Source organism: Pleurodeles waltl, chromosome 1_2 (assembly GCF_031143425.1).
Source record: "Pleurodeles waltl isolate 20211129_DDA chromosome 1_2, aPleWal1.hap1.20221129, whole genome shotgun sequence".
In the NCBI taxonomy this organism is placed as follows: Eukaryota; Metazoa; Chordata; class Amphibia; order Caudata; family Salamandridae; genus Pleurodeles; species Pleurodeles waltl.
The window spans coordinates 93,364,356-93,387,436 of record NC_090437.1 but is presented as its reverse complement, the minus strand read 5'-3'; positions in this window follow the sequence as shown (position 1 = coordinate 93,387,436).

Below are 23,081 nucleotides of genomic sequence, written 5' to 3'. Positions count from 1 at the left end.
CTTCGTCCTGACGAATAGCAGCATCCCAAATGTGATGGCACAGTTACAGAGGTACTGGGTGTGGCTGATAGGGGAGTCTGAGTCCCCACCTAAGATAGCTTAGGTGGGGACTCAGTGTATGCCTTCTGGGGTAAGCCCCCATTCCGTTGTGTAAGGCTGATGTTTGTCCCTCAATTCTTTCAGGTGACTCTGGCTACCCAAAACTATTGTGGCTCCTGCCGCCTGTGAGGACTGCCAGGACAGGGACTGAGAATCAGTATAATGATGCACATGGGCAAACCAGGTGAATCATTGAATGTACCTTTGGCCTCCGGAAGTCCATGTTCAGATGCCGCCATCTGACAGGTGATCCCTGTGCTACTCCCCTGAGAAGGTCTGCCAGATAGTTGTAGTATGCTGCATGTTGCGCGACCTGGCCCTCAGACAACATGTGCCTTATCTGCAGGAGGAGGAGATTGGAAATGCCCCTGTGGCAGCAGTGGACCCTGAGGACAGTGAGGATGAGGATGTGGACAACAGAACATCAGTAATACGACAGTACTTCCAATGACACACAGGTGAGAAAGCAGAACTGACTATTCCTCTAATTTTATATGTTTTCAGTGTGGCTGTAGCAGGATGGCAGTCACTTCCTCTGCATCTCAGCTGACTGTTACCTATGCTTTCTCAATTTGCAGATGTTGGTGTTATTATAACTGTGTACTGATGTGATGACTACATTCGGCTACAGGTCATTATTTGTATGCTATCACAAAGCCTAGGTCAACTGCACAAGATGTAACTGTGAACATAATTGCACATTTTCATCACATAAAGCACTATCACTCAAGTTGTGTTCAAGGGTGTTTATTGTGGTGAATTATATAGAAGGAATGGTGCAATGGAATGGGGTAATGGTAGAGGAAAGTCCAGGGTGTTGCTTCAGTCTGTTTGTAGCACAGGTCCAGTGTCCAAGGGGCCATAGGAAGGGGAGCAATAGCAGTTCAAAGTGGACAAGGTGACAGAGTGGAACACAAGGGGGACATTCAGGAGGGTCTCATTTCCTGACGGTGGTATTGGTTTGGCAAGTGTCTTTGGCATCTGTCTGGGTCGCAGGAACCGTCTATGGGGTGGTTCATCTTCTGCAGAGGGAGGGGTGCTGGTCGCCTGTGGGTCCTGTGGCAGGGCCTTTTGTCCACTAGCTGCAGCAGATGTGGTGGGCTGTTCAGTTGACTGGATAGTGGAAGGGGCCCCCTGGTGTGCTGTATATTCCCTCATGATGTTGGTCATATCAGCCAGCACCACTGCTATAGAGACCAGGTGGTGTTGAGGGCCTGAAAATCTTTCCTGATCTCCTGATGGTGTACCTCCTGCAGCCGCTGGTTCTCCTGCATGTTGTTCAGAATCTGGCCCATCTTGTCCTGTGATTGTTTGTAAGCCCCCAGGACATTAGTGAGTGCCTCCTGGAGAGTTGGTTTCCTGGGCCTGTCCTCCCCCTGGCGCAGAGCTGTCCTCCCAGTGTCCCTGTCTCCCTGTGGCTGTGTCCCCTTAATGGTGTGCCCACTGCCACTGACCCCAGGACCCTGATTGCCTTGACTGTGAGGTGTGGAACTTGGGTCCCTGTACAGGTGGGCACACTGCAGATTTACGTGTCCTGGGGACAGAGGTGTGGGGATGTTGGGTGGATGGTGTGATGTTGGATACTGAGGTGGGAGGCTCTGTGGTGAACTGGGAGTGGGTTGGGGTGGCCAACTGACAGATCCAGAAGTCCAGAGTTACTGTCATCACTCAGGGCATCTTCTGTTGGGGGCTGGATAGTCGTGGCACCTCCTCGCCGCTGGGATTGGCTGGGGCACCTGTGGTGATGTAAGTGATGTATTATGCTTCATGTCTGTGACATATTGTACATCCCTAGCTTCCCCTATATCATTGCTGTTGCCCTGCCACCTTTGTTTGTGTATGGTGATGTAATGTTTGTTAGTTCTCCATGCTGTGCATACATTGGTGGGTGGACATGCAGGGCTGTGAGGGCTGTACATGCATTGGTATGGCATGCAGGGCTTGGCATTGGGGTTAGTCACATGTGTAGGTGCACTTTGTGACATGGGGTGGAGTGATAGGAGTTAGGGTGGGGGGGTGAGATGGCATGCAGTTATGGGGGTGATAAGTAGTAAATTTGGACTCACCAGTGTCCAGTCCTCCGGCTACTCCAGTGAGTCCCTCAGGATGCAGGATTGCCATGACTTGCTCCTCCCATGCTGTCAGCTGTGGGGGAGGAGGTGGGGTCCACCTCCAGTCCTCTGGATTGCGAGCTGGTACCTTGCTGCCACGGAACGTATCTTCTCCTGTAGGTCATTCCACCTCTTCCTGATGTTGCCCCTTGTTCTTGGATGCTGTCCCACGGTGTTCACCCGGTCCACGATTCTCCACCATAGCTCTATCTTCCTTGCAATGGATCTTTGCTGTATCTGTCTCCCGAAGAGCTGTGGCTCTACCCCGATTATTTCCTCCACCATGACCCGCAACTCCTCATCTGTGAAACGGAGGTGCCTTATTGGGGACAGGGGTGTTGTGTAGTGTGTGTTTTGCAGAGGGTGTTGAGTAATGTAGTGGGGTGTGGGGTGTGGAGTGCATGACAGATGTATGGGTGTTTGTGGTCTGTGTGTGTAGTTGCCTCTGTGATTTGCGTGGCTAGCTATTGCAGTCTTTTCGTGTTGGCAAAGGGTTGTGTTTAATGTGGGTGGGTGGGTGTTTTATAGTGCTGTGGGTAGGTGGGTGTGGTGTGTGTATGAGTGTCAGGTGTATGATTTTAGTTTTGGCCAATGTTGTGTTGTTCTGTATATGGGTGGCCATTCTGACCGCGCCAGTGTGTACGGCCAATGGTTTACCGCCGTTAAATGTCCGCTGTGGTGATTCGTGGGTCATAATGTGATAGGCGTTGTTTTGTTGGCGTATGCGTGTTCGTACCGACACTTTACCACAGATCTTTGGGGATAGATTTTTAAAAGCTTGCCAGGACAAGCTTTTGGATGTTTCTGGCCCTTTGCCAAAAACTTTAGACATGGACTTCATGGCCAAAGACCAAGGCACCACCATTGATCCCAACATCCTAGAAGGTTGGTGTAGGAAAGTGCCATCTTTCTCGCTAGTTACCCCCACTTTTTGCCTGATGTCAGTGTGTTTTAACTGTAGTTCACTGTGATCCTGCTAACCAGGACCCCAGTGACGGTGCGCTCTTCTCTAAATTTGGTGCTCCTATGCAAGTCCCTAGTATATGGTACCTAGGTACCCAGGGTATTGGTACACCTGGGGACACCCATGGGCTGCAGCATATATTGTGCCACCCATGAGAGCCCAGGCAAACTGTGTCTGCAGGCCTGTCATTGCAGCCTGCGTGAAGTGGTGCACGCACCCTTTCACCACTGAACTTGATCACTTCACTTACACACTATAAGTCCCCCCCGGTAGACCCTTCAGCCCAAGGGCAGGGTGCATGTCCCTAAGTGTGATAGTACCCATGCATGAAGACGGTGCACCTATAGACCCAAGGTCGATTTCTGGACTCTGTAAGTGCGGGGAAGCTATCTTAAGGTATGTAGTGGACACTGGTCAACACGAATGATCAAACTACACAATGGCTTCTCCTAACCTAGGCATGTTTGTATCAAACATTTTGCAATCATGCACCTATACTGATTCCAGTGTTAGTTGCATGATACAATGTACTCCCTGTACAGTTTGTCGTAGGTAAACTTTGTCTAAGAATAAAGACATTGTTCAACACCAACTTGGAATCAGCGCTTTTTTCTCCGCTTCTGGATTCACACTACCAGGGATACCTTTTCCTACAAACTTTGCTGGACTTTGCACCTCTGTGTGCCTTGGTCATCTTGCAAAAATTCTTGTTCACAAATGCTGCAACAATCTTTCACAAATTCTTATTTATGAATGCTACTAAATGTTCAAATTTGTGAAAAACATAAACGGATGGGGCTGCTCCCAGAGTGAAACAAAGAAAGGGTTAATTGTATATAAAGCATAAGAACAACTGTGAAATTGTAGCATGTAAAACAAAAATCACAAGGGACATGGGAGATGGACTTCTGCACTATATCCATGATAAAAATGTATATAATCATAATAGTGAAAAGGAGAGTGGTTGATATAGTGGTGATACCATAAGTCGTGAATTTCCTTGACAAGGTTTCAATCCCCTCCAGAAGAAGTGTGTTTTTCAGAGTTTTTTCCATTGTTCTTTTTATTTTACCTAAATGACAGTGATCCTTTTGTAAATCTCCCCCTAGCAGTGTCTTGATCTGTAGCCCATTTAGTCATACCAGAGCATGTCAGAAATTAGTGGCATGTTGGAGGAGACCAATGTTTGGTGTGAAAGAAATCCCCTAATTTGTGGAATGAGAGATAGAGTTAGATTGTGGAAGAAAGAGAAAGGCATGGGTCATCATCAGGAACTAAGAAGACCAAGAGCAAATGTCTTTCTAAAACCCCAAAAATAAAACAAACTATAGGGAAACAACTAAAAGACTATAAAAATTTGGATTCATTTAAAACCTGTTTTTTGCAAATTGAAGATCAACTCAGAGACATTAAAAAGTTATGCTCATCAGTTCTGGAGAGAGTGGCCATTCTCGAGCAGAAGGTTGAATCTATAACGAATATAAAATCTAAACCATCGAAGGCAGAATCTCAGAACATTCATTCCATCCCTGAATGTTTACCAGCCCCACCTACTCCTCAGCATCAGAACTTTAGAATATCTCCTGCCCAGAACCCAACCCAAAAACCCCTGAACATAGAGGCCTCATAGGATCCTACAAACTTACAGTATCACTGGGGTACAAACAAACGGGAAGGCCGGCTGGGCCAGGAGACTATAAGCCTGCCCAAGGATACCATTGGCATGTGCCCCCTATGTTTTAATCTTGGAAAATGCCCCTATATTGAAAAGCACCCACCCCGAGTCCCACATGTCACTGCTGAATAAGGTGACTCATTGGGTAGGAAAACACACGAGAGGGCGGGTTGATTTCCACAGGGACACTCTAACTGTAAGAAGGGTACCTTGGGTTGGCTCATCCCCTAAAACATCACTTGGAGACTGTATTATAATAAACTTTAGGTCCCCTTGGACTGTTAATGCTTTGTATCACCACCTCTCAACTATGAGATCATCTGTAGGGCCTATAAGAGTCCAACGTCTGACTAATTTTATCTCACCGTTATCAAACCCATGCTATCCTGACTCAATCCACCCTGGGAATCAGAATCCAAGCAATCTTGGTCTCTCTAACCCCCCTGACACTGCTTTGACATTATCTAATAGGTATGAGACCTTGACCTCACTAGAGCAGTTAGATTGACCACTAGTAACTGAGCCATCTTTGCAAGGCCCCTTGGAGACAAACGCATTCCCACAGTCCCCCTTAGAATCTAAAGGAGTCCCTGACATACGTGATATACAGGGTATGACATCCCTAGGGAATATTTATGACATCCCTAGGGAATATTTCATGGAATGTTGCAGGTCTAAAATAAAAAATTGGAAACCCTGATTGGATTGATTTAGTGATGGGAAATCTTATTATTTTTTGTCAGGAGACCTGGCTCACAGAATCACCACATATTAATGGCTATACCACATATTTTGTTCCTGCAACCAAGGCCCCCGCAGGTAGAGCTAAGGGCTGTCTGGCCATCTTCTTATCTGTGGAGGCTGGAGGGATGGTAGCACGTGTTGTGGGCATATCGCCTTTTTTTCTGGCCCTATCTCTGAAACTAGAAGAGCCATTCGATATACTACTGATCAACTACTATAACAACACCTTTGATAACTCGGACATTAGCGTGGCCAGTAGTTTGGAGACCCTAATACATAAGGTAACAGTCTCCAGTAAAAAGGACATAAGAATAGTCTGGGTTGGTGATTTTAATGCCCATCTCTGCGAGCCAGAGTTCCTTGACTGCTGTGGACTCTTGGACGAGAGTGACAATCCCATTCAACACTTCAAACATTCCCCGTATGGGAACGCTCTTAATTCTTTGATAACAGTAAATTCTCTTTCCTTTCCCACACCCGCTATAAGAGGGATACCAACATTTGTAAGGGGGGACACTCACACCACTATTGATTATATTATTTATTCTAGAGAATTGTCCCCTATTACAGGACAATTCAGGGTTACCCCGACCTCTTTTAGTGACCATAATCCCTTGTCCATTGTGATTAACTTAGATCTGACAAGTGATTCAAGAAGAGGGAAGCAACACCCTGCCATGAAGCTCTCATCCCAAAAAGGGCTTACAATCAAATGGGGGAAGATAAACAGTAATATTTTTTTAGAGATTTATTCTTGAATAAATGGCCAGACGTTATGACATCTCTGGATGAAAATAAGGCCCCACATGAAATTATCCGTGCATTCTCCTCTCTGACAGAATATATGGCGGAGAAACTATAAAGAAGTTCTTGCCAAAAGGAAAGTTGAACTAAGTGAATCCGCGTGGGAGGAATTGATGGCTGCAAGTAAAATCAAAGATACATCTGCATTCTGGCGTGTGGTAAACTCTTCACTATTGAGCGACAAATAAGAGACGCCCATGGACACTGTCATTCCAGCCAAGACTTGGGTGGACTATTTAAAAACAACTTTCGCCATAGAGACAAACATCCAATCAGAAATGTTAAATTGTTTAAAACCTGCAGGAAATGATCAGCTAAGTTTGGCTTTTAGTAATACTATAAGCGTGGATGATGTCAAACAAGCAATTCAAGATAGTCCATTTGAGAAAGCCCCAGGGCCAGACAGAATTCCTGCTGACTTATATAAAGCACTTCCAGATTTCTGGGGTCCACTGCTAACCAATGTCATGAGATCGGCTGTGGTAGGCCCTCTAGTAGACTCTTGGAAATAAGCGATCATCGTCCCGATTTTCAAGAAGGGAGATAGGGCAGACCCCCTGTGCTATCGCCCAATCTCTTTGCTGGACAGCTCAGTCAAAATTTTAGGCCGAGTAATTTTAAACAAGCTAGAAGAGTGGGCAACTGATACTCACTCCCTCTCAGAAATACAATTTGGCTTCCGCCCAGGGGTGGGCACAGTCAAACAAACTCTTAATTTGACACTTATAGTCCAGAAATATACTAAAGCCAAAAGGGGCTGTATACACTTAGCATTTATGGATCTCTCCTGCGCCTTTGATACAGTTAGTAGGGAGAAAATGTGGAAGGTAATGCTGGGTATGGGCGTGGATAAAGACATAGTTATATTACTTAGTAAACTTCATGCCTGCACAGAGGCTCGGGTCCGTTATTCCCGGGAGGGAGGCCTGACAGAGAAATTCCCCTCACATAAAGGGGTCAGACAGGGATGTGTTCTTGCCCCTTTCCTCTTTCTCCTGTATATAAATGGGCTGGAGAAATTTCTCTGTGAATTAGGGAAAGATTCCGCAGTTATCAATAACTCTCCAATCCCTGTACTTTTATATGCGGATGATGCAGTACTAATCTCAAGGACAGCAAATGGCCTCCAGATTTTATTGAGTGCTTTTAATACTTTTATGAGGAACCTTGGTCTTAAAATTAACAGAACTAAGTCATTTGTTATGAAGTGCGGTTCTAAATTAGCAAAAACGAAAAAATTTACTTTAGATGGGCATGAGATACTCAAGGTCCCACATTTTACGTATCTGGGGGTCCCTATTGATGTAGATTTTAACTGGAAGTTTTTAGTTAATATACGCTCAATACAATTCCAAAAAACCATTGAAGCTGTTTTTAGGTTTGCAAGAAGTCTCCAGCATAAACCTGTTAAGGAAATGATGACTGTTTTCACTTCTAAATGCCTCTCTACCGCGACATTTGGAGCTGGGGTCTGGGGGCTTGCAGAATGTACAGGGCTCCAGATTATAGAAAACAAATTTCTAAGAAGGCTACTATCAGTCCCCCAATCTACACCAGTAAAGTTCTGTCATAAAGAAGTAGGTTTAAGATATATATCTAGCTATATAAAACTTCAACCTCTTATACTGTGGGTGAAAATCTGGACTAAGCCTGAAGCGCTTCTATGTAGAAAGGTGATACAGGACTGTCTTCTCCTGTCATGATTTCTAGATATACCCTGGCTTAGATATGTTTAGGCCCTCATTCCAACCCTGGCGGTCGGTGTTAAAGCCGTGACCATACCGCCGACAGGCTGGCGGTCCAAAAAATGGAATTCTGACCCTGGCGGTTACCGCCAACAGAGACCGCCGCTTCAACACTCCGACCGCCACGGCGGTACAAACAAACAGCCTGGCGGTCACCGCCAACAGCCCGGCGGGAGACAATGTACCGCCTACCCGATAACGACCCACCAATCCGCCACCTTTTCCGGGGCGGGAGCCCCGCCGATAAAAACACGGCGGAAACAGACTACGAACGGGAAAACGATCACCTCCACATACTCCACGCGAGATTCCGGCAGTATGGAACCCGAGTTACAGGTCATCCCGCACTCCTATACCTGCTCCTGTACCAGGAGCACGCCCGGCGGCGCGGAAGACATCGGTGAGTACTGCACCTACGACACAGGGGAGGGAAAAGATTACCGGCACACACCCACCCACCCACACCCACTACAACACACACATCAATGCATTCCCACAGATCACTGTCACAACCCACAAACCCCCCCCTCCGAAATAATGCAAAGACCAAAAGAAGAGATCTTAAACGGGCAGATATATTGAAAAATGGACAGCAGTAATCCAAATAAATAAATAAACTATGTACAAAATATATACATCTACTATATGTAGTCCAACCACTGTCCGTGGACCACAGGGGTCCTGAGCAAAGGGGCAAGGCCCAGTCCCACGACAAGAACTCCACGGAGAGAACACTGCAGGGGCATCAGAAAGAAAAAAGGACAGGCACCTCAGGGGGAAGGGAAGGGGGGGCACCTCAGCCACTTGAGTACACGACGCCAGATCCACGAGGGGACTCCATGACCACTGGCCCATCCTGGGGAGAGCAAAGCCACAGTCCATACAGTCCATACAGTGGGTGGCCTGCCCACTGGGCCATCCTGGGGAGTGCAAAGCCACAGTCCATACAGTCCATACAGTGGGTGGCCTGCCCACTGGGCCATCCTGGTGAGAGCAAAGCCACAGTCCATACAGTCCATACAGTGGGTGGCCTGCCCACTGGGCCATCCTGGGGAGAGCAAAGCCACAGTCCATACAGTCCATACAGTGGGTGGCCTGCCCACTGGGCCATCCTGGGGAGTGCAAAGCCACAGTCCAAACAGTCCATAACAGACTCCACTGCCACTGGAGGAGGCATGTTGTCCAGAGGACATCCTGCAGCCCTGCCCGAGACAGATCCTGCCCTGCCACGTCTGCCAAAGGGCCAGCGGTTCTTGCCTGGAAGGGCCCAGTTCAGCGGTTCTTGCCTTGAAGGGCCCAGTTCAGCGGTTCTTGCCTTGAAGGGCCCAGTTCAGTGGTTCTTGCCTGGAAGGGCCCAGTTCAGCGGTTCTTGCCTGGAAGGGCCCAGTTCAGCGGTTCTTGCCTTGAAGGGCCCAGTTCAGCGGTTCTTGCCTTGAAGGGCCCAGTTCAGCGGTTCTTGCCTTGAAGGGCCCAGTTCAGCGGTTCTTGCCTTGAAGGGCCCAGTTCAGCGGTTCTTGCCTTGAAGGGCCCAGTTCCGCGGTTCTTGAGACGGCGGTCCCCAGCGGAGCGGTGCTGGAGACGGCGGGGCCCAGTTCAGCGGTTCTTGCCTTGAAGGGCCCAGTTCAGCGGTTCTTGCCTTGAAGGGCCCAGTTCAGCGGTTCTTGAGACGGCGGTCCCCAGCGGAGCGGTGCTGGAGACGGCGGCCATTCTATGGCCAACTGCTCATTGCCTGGTGGTGCCCTCCTGGGCAGCGGGGATGGTGCTCCTTCAATGCCCACCTGGGCTGTGGGTGGTGGGGCCCTCCTGGCCAGCTGGGCTGGGTCCTCCCTGGGCAGCGGCTATGGGGGTGGTGGGCTCTCCCTGGGCAGCTGTGACGGTTCCTCCCTGGGCAGCGGCTATGGGGGAGGTGGGCTCTCCCTGGGCAGCTGTGACGGTTCCTCCCTGGGCAGCGGCTATGGGGGTTGTGGGCTCCTCCTGGGCAGCTGTGACGGGTCCTCCATGGGCAGCGGCTATGGGGGTGGTGGGCTCTCCCTGGGCAGCTGTGACGGTTCCTCCCTGGGCAGCGGCTATGGGGGTTGTGGGCTCCTCCTGGGCAGCTGTGACGGGTCCTCCATGGGCAGCAGGCCTGCTGCCTGACTTCTCCGCCTTGCTGCCCTTGCCCTCCTTAGTCGGGAGTCTGTGGCCCTTTCCTCCCTTTGGAGCTGTGGCTGTTGACGGTGGCTGGCTAGTGTCCTGGGGGGATATAGAACCCGGCTCCTGCGGCGGCCCTTCCGCCTTCTGCTCCTCTTCCCAGGGGGTGGGCTGCCTGTCCCCTTGCTGCTGGGCAAAGATCCAGACATGCGGGCTGGTGGGCTCCAATACCCCTGCACCCTTGTCAAGGGGGCTGCAGGGCTGGTGGTGGCTGAGGTGCTCTTCTTACCCCGACGAGAAGGAGGGGGGGGCTCAGGGTCAGGAAAGAAGTTAGCAGTAGCGAGAAAGATTTTCTTGGGACAATGGAGAGTGGTAGGTACAGTGGGAATGGGAGTGGAGGGAGAGGATGTGGTTGTAGGTGAGTCACGTTTGCTGTCTTTGGGTGCAGGTGCAGGAGGGATAGGCTGTTGTGAGGTGGATGGCTGTTGGGTGGGTGGGTGGCTGCGTTTGTGTGGTGTGGAAGAGGGGGTGACAGACACAGTGGGAGAGGACACAGGGGACGTGTAAATGGCAGTGGGGGTGGTGACTGCACGTGTGCGGACTGTACTGGAGGGTGTGCTGGTGATGGAAACACTGGCTGATGGTGAGGTGAATGAAGGTGTGAGTGTAGACGTCACAGGGAGGGAGGAGGGAGACGAGGAGGTGGGGGTCACAGAGGTGGTAATGACTGTTGGCATGTCTGCATCGGAATGTTGCTTGTGTGAATGTCTGCGTGATCTGTGGTGCTTATGTTTGGATGAGCTGCTCTTGGGTGTTGAGGTGTGTGCAGGCTGGTCTGATGGTGTGGGTGGGACAGGCAGAGGAACAGGAGACTGGGAGGAGGGAGTTAGTAGAGGGAGGCAGGAGACAGGGACAATGGCTGCCGTCAGTGCTGAGGCCAGAGCCTGGAACGATCGCTGATGGGCAGCCTGACCCGAATGAATGCCCTCCAGGTACGCATTGCTGCGATGAACCTCCCTCTCCACCCCCTGGATGGCATTCAAAAGGGTAGACTGCCCAACAATGAGCGTTCGGAGGAGGTCAATGACCTCCTCACTGAGGGCAGCGGGGTAACATGGGCAGGGCCTGAGGTGCCTGGGGCGAAGGAGATGCCCGGCTTCCTGGCAGAGCGGGCACGGGGCGAACGCTGAGGGGCTGCTGGGAGGGCGGAGATGGTGCGCTGGGTGGCGGCTGTACCTGTAATGGCGGCTGGCACGGATGTTGCCACCACCGCAAGGGAGCTCCCTTCCGAGGACGTGTCCGTGTCGCTGCAGGCTCCAGTCGTCCCCGTTGTGGAGCTCCCCTCGCCCTCCGTCTCACTGGTCCAGTCAGACTCTGTGGCATGGCCCTCCTGGGGGGGGGGAGAGAGAAATAAAGAGATTTTGAGTACATGGATCACCGGTACAGTTAGCGGACATGACAGACACAGATGCCCCCTGCACTAAGTTGCGCACTTGGGGTCCGCTACGCATTCCGTGGAACATGCCCTACACGCCTAGAGTTGACAACTGCACCCATGGATGACACGGCCCAGGGATGGCTGTACTGGCACACTACTGAGGGTGGTGGCTGGGGACACAGGGGCTTACGGGGGTGCCCAGCCTACAGATATCGCCCTGGCCTAGGGGGACCCACAGCCCTCCTCCCCCACCCAGACACCTCCACTGCGCGACAACAGAGTAGATTATGCTTGTACTCACCCCCTTGTGTCTGCTGTGCTGCCCTCACGCACCCATCCAAATCAGGGTAGGCCACCGCCAGGATCCGGAACATCAGGGGGGTCAGTTGACGGCAGGCACCCCGCCTACGTTGGGAGGCCATCCCCAGCAGAGACTCTGCGGTCTTCTTGGTCCCGCAGCGGATGTCCTCCCACCTCTTGCGGCAGTGGGTGCCCCGTCGATGGTGGACCCCCAAGGTCCGGACTTCCTTGACGATGGCACGCCAAATCCCGATCTTCTCATGGGCGCGGACCTATGTGACACGTACAGGGAGGGAGAAATACCACGTTCAAGTTTGTCTGCATTTTCGTTGCCAGTGGCCCAACGCCCCCCATCCCAGCCAGGCCCCCCGCCAGGCCCCCCGCCAGGCCCAACATGCCCCCCATCCCCGCCAGACCCCCCTCCATGCCCCCGCCAGGCCCAACATGCCCCCCATCCCCGCCATGCCCCCCGCCAGGCCCAACATGCCCCCCATCCCCGCCATGCCCCCCGCCAGGCCCAACATGCCCCCCATCCCCGCCATGCCCCCGCCAGGCCCCCCGCCAGGCCCAACATGCCCCCCATCCCCGCCAGGCCCCCCGCCAGACCCCCCGCCAGGCCCAGCATGCCCCCCATCCCCGCCAGGCCCCCCGCCAGGCCCAACATGCCCCCCGCCAGGCCCCCAAGCCAGCCAGTGGCCCCAAATCCATATTGAATTAAACTCACTTGTTGGTCTGGAGGACCGTAGAGTAGCGCATACTGGGGGAGGACCCTATCCACAAGTTTCTCCAACTCTTCTCCAGTGAAGGCAGGGGCCCTTTCCCCAGTCGCAGCAGCCATTGTCCCTTCCAGACCGAGGTCACAGCAACACTTGCAGTATAGGTCCTCTCCTGTGAAAGTTCAAGTCGCGAGTGAATAAGTAGATAGAAAATGGCGGTCACGCCCGCGACGGTGCGTACCGCGGCGGGGCGTACCGCCGGCGCACTTCGCCATTGGCTCCTGATACCCATAGGCTTCAATGTTATCCAATGCGGCTTCGCGCCGCGGTCTTCGACCGCCTACCGCCACGGTGTGCCACGCCAGCGCATTGACCTCACATCCCATTGTCACACTTCACAGGTCAGGCAGCCGCCATTTTGAGGGTCCACATGGCTCAATTTCAACTGCGTCACACAGGCCTAGGCCCTGCATAGCCACTCATACACGCCATTCACTGCATAGAGAATCGTTTACTGTGCAAGCTGTGAGTACGTACCTGTGGGTTGCTTGACTGTGTGCTCCATGTTGTCCTTCCTAGGCACCATCCGCTGGGTTTGGCGAGGAGAAGGAGGAATCCTCCCGTGTACAGACCGCTGGTGGACCTGTCGACAATGGAAGCACGCCACATTATCCTGACCTACCGGCTTGACCGTGCCACTATACATGAACTGTGTGCCCAGCTGGAGCCCGACCTGATGTCCCCCATCCGCCAACCCACAGGGATTCCCGCTCTGGTGCAGGTCCTGTCAGTACTCCATTTCTTGGCAAGTGGGTCATTTCAGACAACAGTGGGAATTGCTTCCTGGATGTCTCAGCCCATGTTTTCGAAGGTGTTATCCAGAGTGTTGTCTGCCCTGATGAAATACATGAGGAGCTACATCCTTTTCCCTGAGGTGGGCGAATTGGCTACAGTGAAGGGTGATTTCTATGCCCTTGGACATATTCCCAACGTCATTGGTGCCATTGATGGGACCCATGTGGCTTTGGTTCCCCCCCAAGAAAGTGAGCAGGTGTACAGGAACAGGAAAAGTTACCATTCTATGAACATCCAGGTGGTGTGTTTGGCTGACCAGTACATCTCCCATGTCAATGCCAAATTCCCTGGGTCAGTGCATGACGCCTACATCCTAAGGAATAGCAGCATCCCTTACGTGATGGAACAGCTAGAGAGACACCGTGTATGGCTATTGGGGGACTCTGGGTACCCCAACCTGTCGTGGCTACTGACCCCAGTAAGGAATCCCCGGACCAGGGCAGAGGAACGGTACAATGAGGCCCATGGGCGTACTAGGAGGGTGATCGAACGCACCTTCGGCCTCCTAAAGGCCAGGTTTCGGTGCCTGCATATGACAGGTGGATCCCTAATGTACTCACCTAAGAAGGTGTGTCACATCATCGTGGCCTGCTGCATGCTTCACAACCTGGCTTTGCGCCGCCAGGTGCCTTTCCTGCAGGAGGATGGTCGAGACGGTGGTGTTGTGGCAGCTGTGGAACCTGTGGAGAGTGACGAGGAGGAAGACGACGGGGCTGAAACAGACAACAGGGACAGAATCATTGCACAGTACTTCCAATAGGACACAGGTAACAATTCAAACATAATTTAGTAAATGTAAACTACTCTCCTGCATCTCTGCTGCCTGTCTATTTGCCCCAGTGTATGATGACTGAGTTGTGGCTTTTCCCTCCCTATTTCAGATCTGGGGTCCCCACTACGAGTCCTGTGCTTCGTTTCCCCATGGACTACAGCTTTGTGTCAGCGGTTTGTTGACTTCACTATGTACAAGGACATATTTGCACTGTCATGTCAATTACAATATTTTGAAATCACAGCCAGACTCCAGATAGTTTTGTGCAAAATAGGTGTTTATTTCAGTGCTCAAAATGGGATGGGTGGTTTCAAGTGGGTGGGGGCTATGGTGAAGGAATGTCCATGGCAGAGTCCAGAGTAACAGTCACACAGGTGCATTGTCCATAGGCCTGTGGAGAGATGGAGCATGGGCAGTTCAAGGATGGACAGGGTGACAATGTGGGACAGTGGGATGACATCAGGTGGTATCCTTTGCTGGCGGGGGTCTTGACATCCTACTCTGTCTTCTTGCGAGATCTCAGGGCCCTCTTGCGGGGTGGTTCTTCTCCTGCAGGAGGTGGGGGTCTGGTGGGCTGCTGTTGTGCGGGGGCCTCCTGTCCACTAGCGCCGGCGGAGGGGGTTGGCTGTTCTTGGTCCAGGCTAGTGGCAGGGGCCCTTGGGTGTTGTTCAGTGTCCGCCCTGGTGTTTACGAGGTCCTGCAGCAGCCCTACCATGGTAACCAGGGTGGTGTTGATGGCTCTGATGTCCTCCCTGTACCCCCGATAGTGTTCCTCCTGCAGTGCCTGGATCTCCTGGAACCGGGCCAGTACCGTCGCCATCGTCTCCTGGGAGTGGTTGTATGCTCCCATGATGGTGGTGAGGACCTCGTGGAGAGTGGGTTCCCTGGGCCTCTCCTCCCCCCCCTGTCGCACAGCTGCCCTCCGAGTTCCCCTGTTTCCCTGGGCCTCTGCCCCCTGGCCGGTGTGCCCACTACCACTGCCCCCAGGTCCCTGTTGTTGTTGGGGTGGTGGGTTATCCTGGGTGCCCTGTAGTGGTAGACACACCGCTGATTGACGCGCCCTGGAGACAGAGGCATGGGCCCGCTGGGTGGGAGCTGTGCTGGTGTTCCCAGAGGGGTTTGGGTCTGTAGTGGCCTGTGGCTGTCTGAGGGGAACCGACTGTCCAGAGGTCCCCGATGGTCCGGGCTGGTCATCAGTGTCCAGGTCGACAGAGCTGCTGTCATCGCTGACGGCCTCTTGGGTGGGGGGTGTGGAGAATTCTGGGCCCTCCGTGGCAGTGTGTTGGCGGTCGGGTCCTGCAGGGGTATAGAGGTATGGTTATAGTTTCAATGTGTGCCATATGGGTGTATCTGTGGGTTCCCGTGTCCCCAAGTGCTGGCATTCGTGTGTGGGGGCTTTGGTGAGGGTGGCTTGTGGGGGGGATGTGTATATGCATTGGGCATGCTTTGGTGTTGGGTGTCCATGCTTAGTGGACGCATGCAGGCCTAGGTTTTGGGATGTGTGGGTTGTGATGGTGAGACATTGGCAGGGAATAGGTGTGCTGGGGGTGGGGGTGAGGATGGTGGTGGGGGTGAGGATGGTGGTGGGGGTGAGGATGGTGGTGGGGGTGAGGGTGGGGGTGAGGATGGGGGTGGGGGTGAGGGTGGGGTTCGAGGATGGGGGTGAGGGTTGGGGTATGATTTGGCATGCAGGTGGGGGGGAAGCAGTATTGAAGCTTCAACTTACCAGAATCCATTCCTCCGCCGACTCCTGCGAGGCCGTCAGGATGCAGGATGTTCAAGACTTCCTCCTCCCATGTTGTAAATTGTGGGGGTTGAGGTGGGGGTCCTCCGCCAGTCTTCTGCACGGCGATGTTGTGCCTGGATACCATGGAACGCACCTTCCCCCGTAGGTCGTTCCATCGCTTCCTGATGTCTTCCCGATTTCTGGGGTGCTGTCCCACAGCATTGACCCTGTCGACAATCCTCTGCCATAGCTCCGTCCTCCGGGCAATGCTGGTGTATTGGACCTGTGTGCCGAAGAGCTGGGGCTCTACCCGAACGATTTCTTCCACCATGACCCTGAGTTCTTCGTCTGAGAAGCGGGGGTGTCTTTGGGGTGCCATGGAGTGGTGTGTATGATGTGTGGGGTGGAGTATGTGTAGTTAAGTGTGTTGACTGTGGTGGTGTGTGTTGTTTTGTGTGTGGATATTGTGTGGGTGATGGTGTAGTGTGCCTCTGTGTGATGGTGTTCTATGATCGCTGCTGTGTCTCTCAGTGCTTCTTTTTGGATTTTGGTCGAAGGGGTTTGTGGGTGATGTGGGTGTGTGTTTTATATTGTATTGTGTTTGTGGGAGTGGTGTGTGTATGTGTATCAGGTGTGTGGAATTCAAATCGTCCAATGTTGCTGAGTTTTGTTCGTTTGTGTGTATTCTGACCGCGGCGTTGTGTACCGCCAATGGAAAACCGCGTTTGAAAGACCGCCGCGTGGATTCCTGGGTCAGAATGGCATGGGCGTATTTCTGTTGGCGTGACGGTGGAGGTTTGGTCACCTCCACTTTTCCGCCGACCGCTGGTCTGGCGGTCTGTTGTGGCTGTCGGATTTTCGGCGGTTTGGCTGCTGCGGGTCAGAATGACCGTGGCGGATTACCGCGACCGCGGAGGAATTATGGAGGATTTCTGACCGGCGGTAAGCGCCTTTTACCGCCGAGGTCAGAATGACCACCTTAGTTCTCTCTCCTATCATTAGGATTAGGAGATTTTTTCCTCAAACCAGATACTTTAACAAGACAGGACATTAAGAAGGTTAAAGACATATTCTGGCAGAAAAATCAGGACATGGACCAAGCCTCTAGTTCAATGAGACTATGGACAAGTTATGAGACACAACAACTTCAACCAAAGCTGTATCTGACCATCATTAATCATGAGCAACAAAGGTTTTTACTCACAAGACTACGTCTAAATACCTTACACTATCTGGTAGCATTTCCAGTTGCTGGAACCTAGTTTAAGAACCTTCCTCCTAGCTGCTGTGATGGAAAGACATCCCAAAGTACATTACATTTTATGCTTTTTTGCACTTTATACACTGCTCCAAGAAAAAAGGTTTTTACGTCCGCTATTTCAGTCTAACAGTATTAGAACTAGCCAACTTGCTTACTCCCACTTACATGATTTGGGAAATAGGGACATAATCCAGGCTGTGCTAAATTTTATACATGCTGCTTATGGTATTCGGAAAATGTATTAACAACGTTTTTAGAATTTTTTTATGACTGTGAAATCTGTAATGTTATTTATTTATTTTATGTCTTTTATAGTCTTTTTGCACTGAATAAAGTAAACTAAAGAAAGAAATGCATGGGTCAGTGCCAGGGTTGAAGAGAGTAAGGGGTCTTTGTTTATTTAGAATGAAAATCAACTGTGATTTTTGTGGCATGTAAATGAAAAATGACCATGGATATAGGAGAAGAACTGCCACACTGTTTCTATGCTATAAGGGCATTTTGCAGAGCAACTCATAGAGAAAGATGGGTGGACTAGTAGGTAAAACCAGGTACCTACATGATGAACGTCGATGCTGGTCTAATCCCATACAAGCAATCCTCTGAGTATGTTAAAAATGTTGGACACCTATATGCTTCACCCACTAGATACGGCAGGAATGGCTGTGTAACAGTTCTCGGGCAATATCATCAGCTGGGAGTACCAGTAGAGCACATTGGTGTGAAACAGAGGTACTTAACCTCATCTGTAATTGCCACTGGTCAGTTTAGCAGTTTAGATATGAAATGTAGGCTGTTGTCAGATGTCCCACAGTGCCAAACATTCAGACACAGGACCCAAACAATGACAGCTGAATTACCACACCTACCTGTCCAATACATGGTTAGCATAGACACCTTGAGTGGTGGATACACTGAATGGCAGATGCACAGACAAGTAGATGTGTTGTGGCTGCCAGTGTGACAGCTCAACTGTAATAAGGTGATGAACATGTCAAGAAAGGGATCTGGAGGCAGGACGGAATCCCTAGGCCAACAGACAATTTTCACTGTACACCCATGGGAATACCCTGAGACCCAAGCATTTGACACATGAAGTAAGGGAGTACCCAAAGATTTTTAATTAGAATTAAACTAAACTAAAAAAGAATGAAGAACACCTATCCTAACCTAACCTATCCTAGCTATACATAACCAACAACTGACCCTAACTACTCTATGCTAAACTTACCTAACACATTTACCAACACACTCTAAACATTGCCCCCCCCCCCCCCCTCCTTACATCACAAGACACATGCAGGACAACATATAGTAAACTACACATACACAACCTATATCTAAACAAATATTTTTTTGGGGGGTATTTTGTTTTTGAATGTTGATGTATATTCTTTATACAACACATAAATGCCCCAAAATCACCCCCACCCACCCACAAAGTAACTTGTCAAAAGTAGAAAACCTACCCCCAAACCTACTTATCCTAACTGAACTTCTAACCTAATCTAATCTGACACTAACCCCCTAAAACCCACTATAAAACATGAAAACAAATGAGAAGGGAGGGGATTGAATTGGAGGTGACAGTCATTAAGCCAATTACAGATTGGCCCTCTTGAGTTTCCTCTTGACGAATATCAGACTCTTGGTGTTCTTTTCCAACTCCTTCTCAAGACTGTCCAACATTTTGAGGACCAGTGTCACATCCCGCTATAGGTCCTTTATTGCATTCATGCCCATGGCAGCAGGTGGTGGGGTGTGCTGTGGCACAGACGTTGAGGGTGTAACAGCTGGGGCTGTTGTGATGGCGGCAGCAGTGCCCCCCTGCACACCTGTGGTGCTTGGTCCTCTGTGTGGGGCCAGTGTGGGTACCCCGTGGGTGAATGTCCGCCATTCCCCGGTGGATCGCTCCCTGCGATAGTAGTGTGCCATCCTCCAGAACCCAGATTCCACTGCCAGGATGTGCCTATAGCAGACTGCCCTCTTCTGAAAAGCCTGCGGTTCCTCATTGTTCATGTTGGCAGCTGTTAAACTGAGGCAGGCAACCATGAGTGTCAGCATTGAGTGGAGTATGTACAAATTATTAGCTTACACTCTACATCTAATTGCACATGCACTCCAACTCACATTCCAGATAAAACAATGGCCCTTCTGAATGAAATGGCAATGCTGCCTTAGCATCATTTCATTGACACCAAAGCGACGCACAACAAGATTAGGAACCAAACCAAATTAGGTGTGCATTGATTTTGTGTCATGTGTAACAATGCAAAGCCAGCTTCAACTTCACACAGATCAGGGCCACACACACTATACACACAAGCAGCTGCAGGGTAAAACCAGTGTCACAGGACCCACGTCTAATTCAAACAAAGACCACATTGAGATTGAAGTGACACTGCTATTTGATGCCAACAGCGAACATGTTGTCCACTTAAAAATAAAAGCATGCGGCACTGTCCAGAAACGGCCAATCGCCAGTCCAAAGTACAAATGGCCCACATGGCCACAGGGCACAATCCAAGGCCCAACTTGACTCCTGACATTATCCGGACTCCACTGTGCAGGGGCATCATGTTGGAAATGGGCAGGCACTTCAGGGGGAAGAGGGGTGGGGGTGGGGGCACCTCAGCTGAAGTGGGTAACATGCCCACTGGTTCTGGAGGGGGCTCCTTGCTCAATTGTCCCTGATGGGGAGTGTAAGGCCACAGTCTCTGAAGTGGGAAACATTCCCACTGGTTCTGTAGGGGGCGCCTTGCCCAATTGTCCCTGGTGGGAGTGTAAGTCCACAGTCTCTGATGTGGGGAACATGCCCACTGGTTCTGGAGGGGGCTCCTTGCCCAATTGTCTCTGGTGTGTGGCCTACATGCCCTCTGCTGGAGGTGAGGGCTGCTGTGTCTCTGCTGGAGGTGAGGGTTCCTTGCTCATTGCTGGTGGAGGTGTTACCCTTGCTGCCTCTGCTGGAGGTCATGGCTCCTTGCCCACTGCTGGTGGAGGTGTTACGCTGGCTGCCTCTGCTGGAGGTGAGGGCTCCTTGCACACTGCTGGTGGAGGTGTTACCCTGGCTGCCTCTGCTGGAGGTGTGGGATCCTTGCCCTCTGCTGGTGGAGGGGGCCTCTTGCCTCTCTTTGCTGGTGGAGTGGGAACCTTCCCTTTCTTGGATGGTGGAGTGGGAACCTTTCCTTTCTTGGGTGGTGGAGTGGGAACCTTTCCTTTCTTGGGTGGTGGAGTGGGATCCTTCCCTTTCTTGGCTGGTGGAGTGGGAACCTTCCCTTTCTTGCCTCCAGGAGTAGGAGGTGCCTCCACTGACCCCGCCTCCTGTCCCTTGGTTTTCACCACCCTGGTCCTCCCTTTCTGAGGCGAAGGTGTGCTCAAAGTAGGAGTGGCAGCCGTCACACTCAGGGGCCTCTTTGTGCCAGCAGCTGAACATTTGATGGGAGCAGTGGCTTACTGTTTGGCTTCGGTGCAGTGCTGGGTCGTTGGGACCCTGCTCTTATGGGCAGGATGGGGGGGTGGAGAGGGAGGGAAGAGGTCAAGATGGGCAAGGAAAAGTTTCTAAGTGACGTTGGGGCAGGATGTGGGAAGAGGGATGGGAGTGGTGGTTGAGGGAGTGCTTGTCGGAGGTGTACGGCTGCTGGACTTAGGTGCAGGTGCATGGACAGTGTACGTGTGTGAGGTGGATGGCTGTTGGGAGTCTGCATGTGTGTGTTTTTGTCTCTTATGAGTGGGGAGACAGGGTGGGAGAGGACAAAGGGGACGCGTGGATGGATGATGTGGAGGTGTCTGCAAGTGAGGTGTGTATGCTACATGATGTGGTGATGGTAGTGGTGGCTGTTGATGCAGTGCATGAAGGTGTGAGTGCGGATGTGACTGTGGGGGAGGAGGAGCAGGAGGGGGTGACAGTGGAGGCAGTGGATGTGGTTGTGTGTGCAACTGTCTGTTGTTTGCATCAGTGCTTGTGACGTGAAGTGTGCTGCCTGTGTTTGACTGTGCTACTCTTATCCGATGTTTTGTGTGCATACTTTTCTGTATGTGTGCATGGGATGGGTTGGGGTTGAGGAGACTGGTACTGGGAAGTGGTAGTTGCAGGGGAGACAGTAGGAACAGGGACACTGGCTGCCATCAGAGAGGAGGCCAGAGCCTGAAACGATCTCTGGAGGGCTGAAAACCCACCTTGTATGGCCTCCAGGTATGCATTGCAATGCTGCATCTGTGATGCCAGCCTCTGGGTGGCATTCTCTATGGTTGACTGCCCTACAGAGATGGATCTCAGGAGGTCAATAGCCTCCTCACTGAGGGCAGCAGGGCTCACTGTGGCAGGGCCTCCTGTCCACTAGCTGCAGCAGATGTGGTGGGATGTTCAATTGACTGGCTAGTAGGAGGGGCCCTCTGGTGTGCTGTACATTCCCTCATGATGTTGGCCATATCAGCCAGTACCCCTGCTATGGAGACCATGGTGGTGTTGAGGGCCTGAAAATCTTTCCTGATCTCAGTCGCTGGTTCTCCTGCATGTTGTTCAGAATCTGGCCCATCTTGTCCTGGGATTGTTGGTAAGCCCCCAGTACATTAATGAGTGCCTCCTGGAGAGTCAGTACTCTGGACCTGCCCTCCCCCTGGGGCACAGCTGTCCTACGAGTGTCCCTGCCCCCCATGTGCCTGTGTCCCCTGAACGGTGTGCCCTCTGCCACTGACCCCAGGACCCTGATTGTCTTGGCTGTGAGGTGTGGACTGGGGTCCCTGTGCAGGTGGGCACACTGCTGATTGATGTGTCCTGGGGACAGAGGTGTGGGGACGTTGTGTGGGTGCTGTGGTGTTGGATACTGAGGGGGGAGGCTCTGTGGTGGACTGAGAGTGGGCTGGGGTGGCCGACTGACCATGGTCCCTGATGGGCCAGGTAGTTCATCCAGATCCAGAAGTCCAGAGTTACTGTCATCAGTGGGGGCATCTTCTGTTGGGGGACTGGATAGTCGTAGCGCCTCCTCCCCGCTGGGATTGGCTGGGACACCTGTGGGGAATTAATTGATGTATTTTGCTTCATGTTTGAGACATATTGTACATCCCTAGCTTTCCCAGTATTGTTGCTGTTGCCCTGCCACCATTGTGTATGGCAATGTATTGTGGGATTGTTAGTTCTCCATGCTGTGTGTCCTTTGGTGATGGGTGTACATGCAGGGCTGGGAGGGCTGAACATGCATTGGTATGGCATGCAGGGCTTGGCATTGAGGTTAGTCACGTGTTGGTGCACTGTGTAGGATGGAGTGGAGCGATGGGAGTCAGGGTGAGGGGGTGAGATGGCATGCAGGTATGAGGGTGATAAGTAGTAAATATTGACTCACCAGGGTCCAGTCCTCTGGCTACTCCAGTGAGTCCCTCGGGATGCAGGATTGCCATGACTTGCTCCTCCCATGCTGTCAGCTGTGGTGGAGGGGGTGGGGGTCTACATCCAGTCCTCTGGATGGCTAGCTGGTGCCTTGCTGCCACGGAATGTGCCTTCCCCCGTAGGTCATTCCACCTCTTCCTGATGTTGTCCCTTGTTCTTAGATGCTGTCCCACGTCGTTCACCCTGTCCACGATTCTCCGCCATAGCTCCATCTTCCTGGCAATGGAGATTTGCTGTACCTGTTCTCGGAAGAGCTGTGGCTCTACCCTGACTATTTCTTCCACCATGACCTGCAACTCCTCATCTGTGAAACAGGGTGCCTTAGTGGGAAGATGGGTGTTGTGTGGTGTGTATTGTG